The sequence below is a fragment of the Myodes glareolus genome, chromosome 16 (genome assembly GCF_982192425.1).
Source record: "Myodes glareolus chromosome 16, mMyoGla1.1, whole genome shotgun sequence".
Lineage (NCBI taxonomy): Eukaryota > Metazoa > Chordata > Mammalia > Rodentia > Cricetidae > Myodes > Myodes glareolus.
Genome location: NC_142041.1, coordinates 9,056,873 through 9,073,238, shown reverse-complemented (window position 1 = coordinate 9,073,238; position 16,366 = coordinate 9,056,873). Strand labels below are relative to the sequence as shown.

At 49.3% G+C, this 16,366-nt stretch overlaps 1 protein-coding gene across 3 annotated transcripts in view; it reads left to right on the top strand.

Annotated features, from left to right (window-relative positions):
- The first annotated feature begins 221 nt into the window (after window positions 1-221).
- Chd7 (chromodomain helicase DNA binding protein 7) overlaps window positions 222-16,366 on the top strand; it is a 177,841-nt gene continuing 161,696 nt past the window's right edge. For 2 of the 3 annotated variants that reach the window (XM_085677027.2, XM_085677024.2), the window contains exon 1: window positions 222-523. The gene's annotated coding sequence lies outside the window, so the exon portion shown is untranslated. The remainder of the gene's footprint in view (window positions 524-16,366) is intronic. The other variant, XM_085677026.2, reaches the window with a different exon arrangement.

The window sequence follows — 16,366 nt, the reverse complement described above, 5'->3', positions numbered from 1 at the left end:
CGCCGCGCCGCCCCCTTCTCTCGGCCTCTCCGCGGCCTCCGCCACCCCGGCCGAATTCTTGCATAAATTATGCCAGGCGCGCCTGACGTCAGGTGGCGGCGCGCGGGCGCGGGCGCGGCGCGGAGGGAGCCGGCCGCGGGCGCGCGCGGTCCCGGAGGCTCGTGCGCGCGGCGTGCAGGGCGCGCGCAGGCGCTGGCGTGCTGGGGCCGCGGCGGCGGCGGCGGCGGCGGCAGCGGTGGCGGCGGCGGCGCGGGGGTTGAGCCGTGGTAGTGCGGACGCGCTCGTGCTCGGGAACTATCGGATTAAACTTGAATCGAGTGGAATTACACAAAGGAGCGCCGCGGAAGAGGCGGCCCGGGGACCCGGAGACCCCGCAACTCGTCAGAGCCCCGTCCGCGCGCGGCCAACTCCGCGCCCGTGGATCAGCCCCCGGCCGCGGCCGCCGAGCCAACTCCGGAGTCGCTCTGCGTTTTGTTCCCCACGGCGCGCGGCGGCGGAGCAGCCCGAGCGAACGAGCGAGCCGGTGAGCGCTGACTTCCCCGGCGCCCCCGGGAGGGGCGGCGGCAGGAAACCGCGCCGGGCCGGGGCCGCGCGGAGTTGCGAGCGGGGAGTTGGGCGTGTGCGGGGCGCGGGGAGAGGCGCGCGGGGGCCGCGGTCGGCAGGAGCGCAGCGCCACCCGCTCGGTCACCCGCGGGGCCCGAACCCGCGGCCCGAGCGCCGCCCGGTGCCCCAACTTTTGCCTGCGTCCGCGGGGCCGGCGGCGGCGGGGGCGCGCGGGGCGGCCGAGGGTCACTTCCTCGCATGTAAATGGCTTTTTGTTGTGCTGCCGGCGTCGGGGGGGACGGGGACAGGAGGGAGCGTGTCTGCGCGCTGGGGAGCGCGAGCGCGTTTCCTCCCGCCGGCACCGAGCACGAGTTGCCGGCTGCGTTCGAGAGAAAAGGGAAGGAGGAAAAAGTTGGGCTCCAACTCCGGCGCGAGCGGCGGCGGGCGCGCGGGCGCGGGGCGCTGAGCGCGGGGCTCGGGGACGGCGGCGCCCCCCGCCTCGCCCCCGCCCCCCGCTCCGGCCCGACCACGCCGCGCTCGCCGGGAGCGGCGGCCGCACCGGCGCGAACAAAGTGCGTCCCTGCGGGCGCGGCGGCGCCAGCCCGCGAGGGGACAGCCACGGGCGAGGTGGGTCGGCTGCAGGGAAAGTGCGCGGGGCGCCGCGTGGGGCGGGGGCGGGGGCGGCGCGAACACGCGGCGCGGGGGGCGTCCCAAGCCCAGCCGGCGGCGGCGGTGGCCGCGGAGTTCCGAGCCCGCAGCCAGGGGCTCCCGGGGCACCCTGGTGGCTCCCAAGTGCGGGAGGACGAGAAGAAAGGGAGCCGGGCTGGGGCGAGCGCGGGCGGGCGACCGGGGGACCCCACCTTGCCGAGCTGGCCCGGCCGCAGGCGGCGGCATAATAGCGACTTTAATCCGCGATCCCAACTCGCGTCCCCGTTCCCCTCCCCCCCCCAGCCTGTCGGGGTCCGGGCGGGGGCGGGGGTCGCCAGGTGGCCCCGGAGCGGCGGGGTTGCGCGGTGCCCCCGCGGAGAGCCGGCTCGGAGCGCGAGCGACAGAGGTGGCTGGAGGCCGAGCGGTCAGCGGGAGAGGAAGGAGGGCGGCGGGGGACGCGTTGTTTGTTTGCTTCGCACCGGGGACGGGGCCCGGTGGGGGCGCGGGGCGCGGGCGGGGCGCGACGGGGCGCGGTGCGGGGTGGGCGAGGCGGCGCGGGGCGAGCGGCACGGGGAGGGGGCGACCGGCTGGCGGGGGCAGGGGACTGGTCAGGAGGCTCCGGGAAAGGAGCCGCCGGCCCCGAGCAGCCATCATTCCCGAGCCGCCTTTCTCCGGATGGCTCTGCCTCGAGGAGCCCCGCGCCGTGGGAGCGCACCCCAAACTCCGGCCCGGCAGCCCGCTTTGTGAGCGCCCCCGTGGAGCGGGCGGCGCGGGGAGTGCTGCGGCCGGGCAGTACGGTTCTCCCAGGAGGTCACTTTTAGAGACTGTTCACGCCTCGGTTTTAAACTAGTTTTTTTTTTTTCTTCCCTCTTCTCAACAGACAATGGACAAAAGAAAAGTAGCAACCCACATGGAGAGTTTCCTTTGAATTGCTAGAATTAGATACACTATCCAGCTCTCCACTTGCTAAGTATACTTTTTAGTTTCCCGTTGTATATTATCTAGCAATCGATTTAAATAACTTACTTAAACTGTGGCTATCCTCTGAACTGGATCTCTGGAATATATTAAATAATTATTTTAAAATTATTTTATGAGAGCCCTGGTTTTTATTTTTATTTTTTGATTTTAAAAGTAGCCGTCTTTGCAGTGGGTGACACCTTCCTAAGGGGTCCACTGTTACTTTCCCCCAGTTCTCTATCAGTAAGAGGGAGAATACTCTTCATATGTGGTGATAGTCAACGGGAGCAAAATACATCTCTTTATTTCCTCACGGATCTGTTCTAAGGATGACAAAAAATTTTAGTGGCGATGACCCAGCAGCTTGGTACCTGATTTATCCCGGTTATAATTACGTTTCCATTACAGTAATGTCCGAGAAATAACGTGAGCAGCGGTTTTATGAAGTTGCATCCTCCCCAGCCCCCAGAGTACATCTGTCGCGCAGTGTTTTTGTCTCGCTGTTGCACAACAGAAAGCCCTCCAGTCTTCCCCCTAAAATGGCAGCTTTCATTTGACTGGGGCCCTTTCATTGACAACGATAATAAAGAGGCGGAAAGCTAGAGGCTTGGGGCACCGCGGACTCCAAGGAGTGCCTTTCGAGGTGATAAGTAGGAGACATTTTAAGTCTTCCAGTTTGCTTATGAAAAGTTTATTTTCCCTGAAAAGCTGCAAGAAAAAAAAAAAGGAACAGAGTAAAAGGAAATATTGGAAATGGAAAAGGACTTGATCAACAAATTTTAGGAGCTATTTTAAATTTTTTTTCTTCTGTTTTGTCTACTGGGTGAATGTGACATTCCCCTTCCCTCTTTCTGGTAATCTGCTGATTAAGGGACATTATGAATTTTTGACAGGCTTGTAACAGGTGAATTTCCTCAGTGTAACACTCATGATTTGAGATTCTTTCCTGGGAGTGTGTATTTGGATTATTTATATTCTTTTGACATACTGCTTCCCTCCCAAAGAAAACTGGACAGATTAGTAAATTTGAAGTTTATAAATTTTTATCCCATGTTTATGCTTTCAAAATTCAAAGGCTTTCTAGATTAAAAAAATGAGTTATTTAAAAACTTATGTAAATTCTAAGCTCTGGTTAAACTGGCTTAATCAGTGGAATTATTTTGACATCAGTTTTAAAATTGATTCCCTTTCCCATGTCTTTGACAGAATAGAGACATCATATGTAGATGATACTAATTCTCAACTTTTATTTTTCACTTTCAAGGAAAAAAAAAAATAAACTAGTTACCTAACAGTGCAGGTTGGAAATACAGGTGCCAGTATTAATGCTGTCAGAAACTCGATGTTAAAACAGTGCATGGGTGGATTCATCTAGGCTTGGTCTAGTTTTTTATTAGTTTGACTTACGGAATATTTCCAGTACTTCCTCCGACGGGGGTGTTCTCTGTTAGCCCTGGTTTTACTGAGAGTTGGGCGCCTTAGGTTCCTGTATGATTTTAAACATCAAGGACACATTACAACCTCTTCTGCATGCTGATGCAAAGTCAGGCCTCTCAGCAGCCAACAGGGCTACACCAGCCTGTGCATTTGTTGGATGCCCCATAGTGCAATGTGGGAGCCAGGTTTGGGATGATTCTTTCAAACCTGGAATTGTATTTTATTTGCTGCCGTGCATGATCATATTTGCTTGCCATTTAGTTACCTCCCGTTGGAGATCATTTTCATCCTGGCTGCGTGAGCCTTCCACTGTGGAACTCTGTGTAAGAGGCAGGACTTTCTCTCTGGGAGTTTGTTCTCTAGTAGCACAGACGCTTCTTTTTGCTTGTCTTCACTCCAGGATGAACCATGGCGGTGGTAGTTCTCTTTCTTCTTTATCCAGATAGGGCCTTTGGTTTCATGGCAGGCGCTGTGGTCATCTAATGAACAACACCTGTAACTCCTGCATCACAGCAGTGAGCCTGCTCGGGACTGAGCAGCGCGTGCACCTAGAAAGCAGGGCTCTTGAAAGTTGTTCTGAAGAAAGTGATGACTCCCCAAATTGGGGCGATTTCTACACAGAAGACATGCACTCCCCCAGGCACAGCTAGGTGTGCTTGACAGCCTTGGGAAGGACCTTTGAGAGGTCGTGCTTGGCGGAAGGAGCACATTGGTCCTCTGTGACTCTGAATTCTTACACAGACACGTTTGTGTGTCATTCAGAAGAGTTCTTTTATGCCATTTAAAACTTAGAACTTAGCATTCTTGTTTCTTCACTGGTTTCTCTAGCCATTAGTTTGTGAAATAAAATAGTCCTCTCGTAAAACATTTATTTACTTATTTATTTAGGTGTTTCGCCTGCTTGTGTGTCTGTGTGAGGGTGTTGGATGCCCTGGAACTGGAGTTACAGACAGTTGTGAGCTGCCATATGAGTGCTGGGAATTGAACCCAGGTCCTCTGGAAAAACATCCAGTGCTCTTAATTACTGAGCCATCTCTCCAGCCCCAGTCCTCTTAAGAAAATTGTTTATTTAGTCTTCTAAAAATCTTTGGCAATTGAAGATGACCGGTGGTATTTAAAATTCAAAAAAATGGGAGTAAACATATTTTTCTATAAAACGCAAAGGTGTAATGGCTTACTTCTACTTTGGGTATCACTCATGTTGCAGATATGGATGAAGGTCAGAGTAGAATGGTGGGTGTCAAGAGAGGAATGGTAATTAAAACACTGATTGTCTGTGTCTTTTATCAGTATATCAACATTTTATGTGAAATCAGCTGTGTTAGAATAGAAAGCACCCATCATAAAGATTCTGTCATATAGAGTTAAATTTTATAGTCTCTTGCGTCTTGAGATATTTAGAATGTGAGGACCTTAGCGAGCCTGCTGAACTTTTTAACTTCATAGATTAAAAAAGTAGAGCCAAGAGATTAATTAAATGAGCTGCCACTAGCTGGCCACTGAGTTACTGGTCAGTTAGTGCTCCCTCAGGCACTCCTGTCTCTCCTGTGCCTACCACTGTGCACTGTGCGGGAGAGGCGTGGGCTCTGGACAGCTGAGATAGCTCTAGGAGGGTTGGGTTCTTCATGGAGTGACTTGGGAGTGCCTTCTGTCTTCAGAGTTCTGAAGCCCATGAGAGCCAGGCTCCTAAATGACCACTGTTGCCTCCACTGTTCTAAAATCCCCCCACCCCCGTGATTATCTATTCTGAAAAAAGCAGAGATGATTATTCCAACATTTGATGACTGTTTTCAGTGTGGGATCATGGGTTCATCATCCTGACTAGATGCTCTACGTTTTACTTGTCAGGCCTTCTTGCAAACATGAGAAGTGGTTTTTTTTTTTTTTTCCCCTTTTAGGTGGAAGTGTCTGTTTTGTTTTTGCTTTGAAATGGAGAAACATGCTTTGGTGGGTGGGTAAAGGTTGATCGGCTCTCTGGTGTGTTAGTGGTTGTTGATGCTGAATCAGGTAGATACTTTCTGAGTGGCCATTTGAGCCTAGGCTATAGGCTTGGCTTTCCGGACTCTTGATAGGTTTTTTTCTGTTCTGTTTTCGATTCTGCTGTTTTTTTTTTGTTTTTTTTTTTTGGGGGGGGTACCTACCACCTGAAAGGTATAGTAGTACAGTCTGGGAACACAGTGGTGACACAAGACACTTGGGAGAGCTTCAGAGAGCCAAGCTGCTTTGAGGCCAGGCGCTGTAGATGCTGGGAGTTCCTCCACTGTGTGGAACTCAACCACTGAGAAATGGCGTTAGCATTGTCATCTGTATTTTGGTGCCCAAGGGAAGCTCGAGAACGTAACAGGCAGCGGTACCCTCTGCCCTGGGGGAGGTGGCAGCTTTAAGCCATCATGGAGTTTTGAGATGAGACCCTCAAGGCAGGTGGCATCCAGCTTAGGCAGTGTTGACACGTGGGATTTGGGTTTTGGAATACAGCAGTAATATCGAGGGTTCAGGCTGATTGACATGGGCAGGATTGTCTTTGGGATGAAGTGAGGGGATGAGTGGGTGGAAGGAAGGCGGGAGAATGTAGGCAGTGTTCGGTCTGCTTTTGTCAGGATTGATGCCGAGGTAGCCTCGACTGGTGTCCTTGGGGAGGGAGAGCAATGGTCATGGTGTGAGAAATTTGTAGGCATTTCAGTGAATCCGATGTGAAGATCGATGGACGTGTCCTGGAAGAGGGGTCTCTGGGGATGTCAGTTTCTAGCACACCGCCCTCTTGGCTGACTGGTGGTGCTATTCGTGGAGGCAGCAGGCACCTGACGAGGGTGGCGTGGGAGGAAGAAGTCCATGAGTTCTTTGAGCATGTGACCGAGATTACTGATCCTGACTATGGATTGGGTAACTGTTGTTGTAACCGTCTCTTCATTGTTAGTGGTATTCCAGACTTTTCAGGCAGAATCTACTACCTGTTAGTGTGTGGTAAGCCCACTGGGGCAAGGCTCAGGGTAACAGGAAGAAGGTGGTAAACATTGAAGCCCTTCTGATTGTAGCCTTTCTCTTTTACCAGCCTAACGTGGACACTCTGTAGAAGTTGGGTCATCAGAGGCTGAGCATGAATCCTGTGGTAACCAGACTTGGCCACGTTTGCCCTTCTGTGTCTTCTCTTCTGGAAACTCCTTTTAGTTGCTTGTTTCGTATTCAGGCAAGGTCCCTGGGCCTCCAGAAGATAGCTTGTGGGTGCCATGTGCTTCCAGGGCTGAGCTTCTCACTTGGAGGGAGTTAATCATATCGAGGCAGTTGCGGTCCTACGTGGGTGTTGTAGAAATGAATACATTATTTAAATAATCAGGGAAAAATAATAGCCTTGGCCTGAATACTTACCTGGTGTTTAGTGGAGTATGTATAAACCAGTTTAATATGTAAATTATGTTCAAAGGCAGTTCATTTGTAGAAAGTGGATTATATACAACATGGTTGCTAGTAACAGGAGAGATGTCGATTGACAAATGCAGAAAAGCTTCTGGATGGTGGATTTTAGTAATATATGAGCTAACAAGTTATGATAATCCTGAATATTAACATTGAAACAAACTTTCTGTTGCTAATTGTCTTTGCTTGGTTATAGATATTATTTTATTTATTTTTTTGTTTGCAAATGGAGATGTCTTCGCTGGAACTTAGTATCTTTGTTTTAGGGTCTCTTAGCCTAAAACCTGGGTGCTCTAATTACCTTTTCAGAGGCCCCGTGCCAGCTCTTTGGTGGCAGTGTATTTCTGGTACTACTTCTTCAGCTTCCTAGTTTCAGGTTTTGAAAGGTTCTTTAAGATACCTTCTTTTGTTTGGTTTAGCCAGCATGTGTTTTCGAGGTCATTTCTGCCTGGGCTGTAAGGTAATGGGAAGGTGCTGAGTGCCTCCTGCAGCGTGGGCTCAGTGGGGCTGGTGGACTAAGTGAGAGCTTGGGGGCTCTCTTCTCTTGGCTTCGGCAGCGATTTAGGAGGCAGCAGAGGTCATAGGGTGGGTTTGAGTTTTACACCATGTATTTTATCAACACGGGCTCAGGCGTACAGTCACTGCTGCCAAGAGAGACCACAGGTGATGTGCACGTCGACCCCAGCCTTGGTGTGTGCAGCAGCCGAGACTCAGGTGTGTGCTAGCATTGGTGTGTAGTTTCTTCTTGAGAACATCATCTTAAAGCAGTTGGTTAGGTTGGCAGTGTGTCTGATGAAGGCTCTAGATGCCTTGTTCATTGTTTTTTCTTCTTCTTCTTCTTAGTTCTGTAGCAGGTTGGGGGACTACTTAACCTTCGAAGGAGTGCACTAATGTCTCCTGTTTAATTTTCTGAGAGACTGGACATCGTAGAAATCTGTTTTGTTGATATTTGAATCAATTACAGGTGCACATATTATTTAAACCATTAAGTACGTTTAACATGAGCAGGTAAACAATGAGATGTCCCTTCAGGAATAATAAGCATACATTTAGCTTCCAAGGCAGTGCCTGCTAGTGTTCTAGGTGAGTAATACAGTCAGTTTCAGCGTAACTCTACAAAAAGTGCCTTAATATCAGGTGTATTTTATAATGAGTGGGCCTGGCAATTACTTTATGTATGGGTGGGGCCCCTGAACTGTTAATCATTAATCTTTAGAGGAAACTTAAAAGCCTCCATTTTGGTAGTTTATATATTCTTATGTACTTGACCTTGTTTGTGTTTGGATTTTTTGCTTTAACCAATTTCAGATATGTTGATCATGTCAGAAAAATGTTCACCTGAAAGTTTCAAAGTCTTGTTTAAATTGTTGTTTGGCATTGAAGAAAAGCAAAGAACAAGATATCTTAAAAGATAACTAACAATAATCATAATTGTATGTGTATGTGTGTGTGCGCGCTCACATGTGCGTGAGAGCATGTGTGTTGTGCACACATGTTACTGTGCCGGCAGCATGCGTGTAGAAATGAGAAAACAACTGTGGGAGTCAGGCGTTGAGTCCAGGACTTTACATGGTAAACATAGGCTGTGCCACCGAGGTCCACCGTACAGCCTGTGCTGAGTCTCTTCATTACTCACCAAGAGCAACTCCAGGCAGGTATTAGGTGGAATTATCTGCATTTCTCAGCTGAGGAGACTGAGGCTGTCCCACTGCAGTCTGTGGCAGAGGAGCGTGAGTTCTGATTGGCTCAGTTCTAGCATCTGCTTGCATAGCATCTGGGCTACCAGTGCACGCAGACCATTTTCACTTGCATGAGAAAAGCAAAGGGGCTTTAAAAGTACAAGCGATACCCCACAACCACACAGCATATCCTTTGGCGGAGCCTTGCCAGCTCGTGCTGTGGCTGTCCACACCGCCCATTTGCGCTTGCCGTGTCTGTGGCATTTTGTGATGCTTCGGCACACAATATTCAGAGTGTCCCTTTGACCTTCAAGACACTTCCTCTTCTGAGGAGATGAAAACATTTGTGGAGACCGTACATTCATACTCTGTGCTGGCTGGAAACTTGAACTCCTACAGCAGAAAGGCCAGATAGGAATCCTACAAATGGGGATTCTGATCCAGCCACCCACCCAAGGATATGGTGAGGCCAAGTGAGCACGCACTGTGCCAGAAGCGCGTGGTAAAGCAGTATGGCCTAGTGGGTGAACAGTTGCTCTTTTCAGCTGACCTTTAGTTGCTGAACCCATCAAGTTTAAAAAAAGTTACATTTATTTATTTAGTGTGTGTGCACATGTGTGCACACACGTGTGCACGCCCATGCCACGGTGTGCTTGTGAAGGTCTGAGAACAACTTGTGGAGGTTGATTCTCTCTTCCCACCATGTGAGCCCTGGGATACAAACAGGGCATCAGACCCGGCAGCTAATGTTTGTACTTTCCGAGCAATCTTTCCAGTCCTTGATTTTGTTTTTAATTAAAAAGGTTCCTCAGACTACAGTCTTAACTGATGAGTAGACAAGAGTGAGTGGCCCGCAGTGGTGATGTGCCACACAGCTTTCACGTTCGCCAGACTACTCATTTAAAAGTTCACACTTGCATGCACCTCCATCCAGCAGGACGGCCACACGGCAGTTACCCAGGTGATGCTCATGCTGTTGGTTACACAGAAGGGGCTGCCAAGTCTCTGGTCCTGAAAGTGTCAGTGTCGAGGGATTAGTCGGTCTCCCCAGCTTCACAATGCTCTCTGCATTGGGTTATGGATGTCTTTCTAGAAAATAACCGTTGCTCTTTTCTCCTAGAACTGCTGTTCTTCAAATAGTGGGTGACTTCAGATAGTGGGTCACAGTATCTTTTCTGGCCAGTGACCCGGTCAGGTTCAGTGAGTGTAGACGTATAAATGTCTGATTCTGTCCGACCCAAGTCTGTCAGACCCGGAAGCTCCAGGTTCCCCAGACTCTGAACAAATGACTTCTCGTTTCCAGACTTGTGATTGTTGGGTAAGGAAGGGGTTAAACATAGAATAAGTTCGGGGCTGGAGTTTGAGATGTGAATGGCAGCTAGAACACGAGGAAGCTCCATTTTTGGGAAAGAGAAAACTTAGTGAAGCTCCTGGAGAATTATCCTGCTTCCTAGTCTGGGACAGAAAGATGAAAGTTCTCAAAAGAAGACTAATGATCCAAATAGCTGGCGTTTATAGAGCATGGACTCGGTGCGTTCGCATTCTACTGAGCTGTCCACACAAACAGTTCTCACTGGATCCGGAGGTAGGCGCAGGGAGAATGCTGAGGTAGGAATAGTCATTGTCATTTTATAGAGGGATAGAATGTAGTTTTAGAGATTTTTAAATATAATTTCCCAAGTTTACAGTATTTAGTGGGTATAGGCGACTGAAGCAGGGACAGGCCCAGGTGCCAGCCTGTGGCACTGTCAGCTGCTCTGGAGAAAGAGCTTTGGTGTGCCTGTTTGAGCAGCCCACACCCTAGACGACTGTGAAGAACAGACTGAGATCTTGTACACATGAGCTTTTTAGAATCGTTTCCTGGAGAGAAACTGAGGGGCCGCAGGTGGCCATTTTAGTCTGTGAGGTCCCGTCTCCTCAACCTGAGAGACACAGGCTCCTCACAGAGTGGGCTTTGTGCTAATCCTTCCCTCAGTGTTCAAGGCACAACCAGTGTTAAATTATTTGTCTCATTGCAGAACTATTTTTTTCTTGAAGTTTCTCTCCAGTGTTTATCCAGGGTACCGTCCGCTGGGCATTTTTTTCTCACTGCCCATGGCAGAGTTGCCCAGGATGCTACAAGGCTTGCTGTTGTGGTACTCTATCGTTCTGGTCCTGGGTATGAACACTGTCTTGTGGAGTGTCTGAAATACTTGGAGACTGCTTCGGCTAACACACAAGACAACAGATCATCTCCACAACCTTATACAGAGTCAAAACCTGTCACGTAACGACACTTGGTCTTTGAAGGGCTGCATGTATAGTGCATCACATTACGCAGTGATGCCCTAGCGTCTTTGTGTGAGTACACCCTAGGCTGCTCACAGCGCACCTTCATAGAAGGAAGCAGCGCTCAGAGTTTATCCCTGTCCTTTAGTGACACCCAGCACCTGCATAGGTGTATATAAAGTTGTCACATGTCAACTGCATGTCATTGGGTGTGTTCCTTGCCCATAGACTTTTAAAAGGAGTGATAAAATCTTGAGTGGTGATCCTACTTTTCCAAATAGAAATACTGTATTCCAGGACTGGTGGGATAGCTCAGAGTGTAATGCCACTCGCTGCCCAACCTAACGACCTGAGTTCAGTTCCTGTGAACCACATGGTGTAAAAAACAAACAAAAAACTGGACTTCTGCAAGTTGTTCTATGATCCCCACATGAGTGCCATGGTGTATACACACACACACACACACACACACACACACACACACACACGTAAAAAGTTAAGAAACTCACACGGTATATTTCTGGCTTTTGTACAATTATAACACTGTCCTTGAAGATTCAATACATTGTTATAAGCTTGAATACATTTGGTTTCTACTTAAAATGGAATATATTTTTGGTACCCTTAAAATTTTAATCTTTGTTTCAGGAGTGTTGATCTTCAGAGTTCCAATTATCTGAACCACTATTTATCCTTACCACGTTTCCACTTATTAAAAAAAACATAAACAGCAGCTGGGTGTGGTACTGCACGCCTTTAATCCCAAGTGGAGGCAGGGTGGATCTCTGTGAGTTTGAGGCTAGCCTGGTCTTCTATGCGAGTTCCAGGATAGCTAAGGCTGTTACACAGAGAAACCCTGTCTTGAAAAACTAACCAATCAACCAACCAACCAACCAACCAAACAAACAAAAAGCAAAACCCAAAACAAAACCACAAAACAAAACCAAAAGCAAAAACAACAACAATAAAATAGCAAGCAGACTTAAATAGGGGCTGGAGAGGTGGCTCAGCAGTTAAGAGCACCAGCTGCTCTCAGAGGACCATGATTCAGTTCCCAGCACCCACATGGCAGCTGTCAGTTGTCCTCAACTCCAGTTGTAGGGGACCCAGTGTCCTCTTCTGACTTTGTGGGTACCAAGCATGGAAGTGGTTTATACACATGTAGGGGAAGCATGCATGTACAAAAATTAAAAGCAAATGTGTAGAAAAATAAAAACAAGCTTCTGCATGAAGCACATACCTAGTTTGTGAGGAGCGCTGAGATCGACTAGGATGCTGCGAGTCATTCCGTTTGGCTGTGAGTGCCCAGCAGAAAACGAAAACTTTGTGTTGTCAGTGCATTCGTAAGGGCAAAACTGAACACAACAGGTAATTTCTGGACTTTGTTGTGCACACATTAGGAGCTCAGCTGTGCTTGGAGTCTGAGTGGCAGGCTCTGCTGCTTCATTCAGCTGGAAAGTCTTTGTCCTAGCTTTTGGATGACCACGGTCTTTGATGGCAAAGGAAGGATGCTCACTTTGTGAAGGAGTCACAAAAGTTCAGGCTTGTTTACACCTTGGAGAATGGCTGACAATTGTCTTTCTGCAGCTCTCAGTAGTTTAGAACTCAGAGATGAACTCCTGTCATTGGGTTCCTGCTAATGGATCACAACACAGTACTTAAACCAGTCCGACCTGTATCAGGTAGACCAGGAGAGTACTGTCTACCCCAGCCCACTGTTCTATCTGGTCGTGGATTTGTTTCACTTCCTAGTTAGAAAGGGAGAAGGTCCTGAGAAGATGCTGCTTCAAGCATTGAAAACAGAAGTTCAAATCTTGTAAAAGTTACTAGTGTATTTCTCCCAAAAAATGTAGTCTCCCTCTCAGCAAGTCGACTTTGCTGAATTAAAAATCTCTACGTGTTTCTTAGAGCCTGCCTGTCTACTGGACTGTTTCTGACATGGTCCTGTGGCACCCATCTTCCTGACTGCTGCTACCCAGGGCCATAGTGAGGAGTCCCTTGGGGCCCTGAATCTTCTCCCATGCTGCTTCTGCCCACAGGTCTTTCTTCTCTACTCTTTCCTGTATGCTGGGGTTTGGTGGTAGCCTTTTTCTGGTCTGCCTTTTTTTGGTCTGGTTCAGGTTGATAGTGTCAGCTCTTGTTGCCATTTGTAACCCCAAAAGCAGGACTCGAAGACTGTTTTTTCCAGTGTGTATACTTTGGAAACGAAAAGGATTCAGAAAATGGACTATATAGATTGTTACACTGTATTTGGGCTGTTAGGAGGGATGTTACTTTCTTACATCAATGTGGATAATTTGTAGCCATTCTTTGGCAAGCTAGTTAGGATAGAAGGGAAAGTGAGTAGCCGGAGAACGTGCTATTAAAACAATGGCCCTCCAGGATAAGTAACTTTGTATTTACTGATACATTTTACTCTCTTTTCTGTCATTAGGATTAGGAACTTGTTTCAGGAGTAATTCTGATGTGTGGTAGGTATATGCAGAGAGAAGCTGACAAGCGACAGCATCTGTTGGGAACAGTTTATTCATTGTAAGCCAGAATGATTTCTTTTTCCTTTTCCTTTTTATTTCTTTTTTGCTTTTTGAGACAAGATTTCTCTGTGTAACAGCCCTAGCTGTCCTGGAACTAGCTTTGTAGATCAGGCTGTCCTCAAACTCAGAGATCTGCCTACCTTTGCCTCCAGAGTGCTGGTTTAAAGGCGTGCGCCAGCACTGCCTGACTCATGGTTTCTGTGTATTTAAGGAAGAGCTGCTTTGAGGTAGTCCAGGGAGCATGGTGCTGCCAGGGCAAGATGTTCATGTTCAGAGAGAAGCAGCTTCCTTTCAAGCTTAGGTCTCCTGACCACCCATCTCTTGATTCTTGTTCTGAACTTGGATGAGCAGGCCATTGGGGACCCGAGCCTTCCCTCCTGCGGCCTCCGTTGGCATTCCTGTTCTTCCTGTGCTACGTGTTTTGGCCTTGGCCTTCTGTAGGTCTGCTTCAGGATCAGAGCGTCAGTTTTGTTTTCACACGTGACCCTGGAACTGTTGTTTTCAGTACCACCCTACAGGCTTCAATTTTCGCGTTCCAGTCTGTGTATAAGGTGCACGCCCCCTCTTCCTTCTTGTAGAACTCTAACAAAAGTTCACTCTTGGCGCTTGCTCTGCGTCTTTCCTACACCTACCCTGGCTGCCGGGCACAGGCAACTGCGTAGCTGGGACATGCCACACCTGCAGCACTCTGTGTTCTGTGTGCTGGGTCCATGTCTGTGCCCGTGCCTGTGTATGTGTGTGTCCCGGCACCATGGCCTTTGAGCAGAGTTACAGACTGCTTAGATGTTATCATCACCATTCCTTGCCCAGAGAAGTGACTTATTTGTGGGAACCTCCCTTAGTACTTGCTTGCTCCTGTGGAGAGCATCTCCCTCCCTCACACCTGTGTCCTCCAGATCTGCTGTCTTGGCTGTGCAGTTTTGGAGAAGGCCCTGTGTATTCCTGTAACCACAGAGAGGGCTGACTTCAGCCTGCTCCTCCAGGAAAGCCTTATTGGGCGTCTTCTGTGGAAAAGACTTCAAGTGCAGTTGGGCCAGGTAGTTGGTGTAGAGGTTCCTTATTGTAGGCATTGGGAGGTGGCCCCTGTGTGGCCCTCCCCGCTGGTTCAGAATGTGGGTAGGGAAGAGGAGGTAAGTTATCATGGCCCCATTACCACATTCCTGGCATCTGATTAGAACATTGCTAGCACTTGGTTCTCACAGGATGCTGTGGGTCAATCTGGTGACCTGTGGATCGTCACTGCACTGCCATACTATAACATGGTATGGACAGGAAACCCGAAAACCATCCATGGAAGACCTGGGGAGGAGCCAAGTGCTGACATGAATTGGCTCTAGGAAAGGGACTGTATAGAGACATGTTAGGGCTATGGTCCCTTTGGCTAAGGCCCACAGTGAGATAGGGATCTGGCCTTGCCAACAGGATTTCAGGAACGAACTTCAGAAAGGCAGGCCTCTCCAGTTTGCACAGATGTGAATCTCTGCACAGAGAGAGGTCCATGGCCCTGTCAGCTCTAAGGGGGTGAATGAATCTGGAGACGCAGCCATGAAGAGCAGGGGGAAATTCCATGTTTTCAGATTTATGTCTTTGCAGAGCAGCCAGCAGCTTCAGCGTGGACTTCCCGTGTGATCTCTTTGGCACTTGGAAGCATGGGTTTGCCCGGTGAAAACTGATTTTATGAGCTTCCGGAATTATGTGCAGAGTTGTAGGTTGGTCTTGCTGACCTTTTGGTCTGACTTTATAGTTGTTGGAGGCATTCTGGTGTCAAGTTATGGCTGTGCTAATCTCTGGAGATACTGGAAATGTTTCCCCTTGCTTGGAAGAACAGATTACCACGTGACCACATGGGTGACGAAGGCAGCGCGTGTGAGGAAGTGTTAGGGAAATGTAATGAGGTGTGGTCAGTGTGTTAGCGGTGAAGACTGAGTCAGGAGGGTGACAGGGTCTCTCCTGATAGAATGGAGAGGTCGCAGTAACGTGAACAAAATGATGAGTGGCCATCAGCCAGAGGAACCGGATAGCCCATCCAGAGCAGCCTACAGGGGCCAGGACATCAGCCAGAGGAACCGGATAGCCCATCCAGAACAGCCCACAGTGGCCAGGGCAGGGCTTTGTGGCCCGGTGCCCTCTGTTGAGTGTGGCTTGCCTAGAGCCATGGCCCTTTGGTGAGGAACAGAGCACTGGCCCACACTGCTGCCCACGCTTCCTCCTCCCAGGCTTCAGTCCCAGGAGCCTCTTTGGGAGACAGGAGTGCTGGCCAGGAGAAGGGGAGCAGGTTGGAGAGCAAGGAGAGGGTTGCCCTGTAGTGCAGTTGGAAGTTCAGCCTGGGTGAAGTCCTCACCGAGGTTCCATGATGGAAATGGAGACGAAAGGTTAGTCTGGCAATGTGTGATGGATTGCGCTTGAGAGAGGCTAGAGGCAAAAAGTCAGAGGCTGTTGAAATAGCCCAGCCAGGAGGCAGTGGAGCTTTGGGGAGGGCGGGGAACTGCCGGTTGAGATGATGTGTGGTGACGGGTGTGGGAGGGTAACCTGTTGCTCCCAGGGCCCTGCCTTAGCGTGGGACGGTACCTGAGTGTACTCTTGAGTTCAGCCTCGTAGGAAAACGGGAAGGGCATAGTCAGTGGTGTAGGTGGAGAGAACTTAGTCCATCACTAAACACAAAGGCTTGTAAGTTATGGGAGTAATTTATGCTAGACTCAGTGGTACATATCTGTAACCAGAGGCCAGGCAGGAGAATCACTGTTACATTTGAGCCTAGCTTGGGCTACCTTGCAAGACCCATGCATTCTCAAAATGAAAACCCCCAAATTATTAATGAAAATAACCCTTCTTATCAAGCTGTGAACATTTAAAATATTTCCTCCCAAAGTGTGATGAGACCTGTTA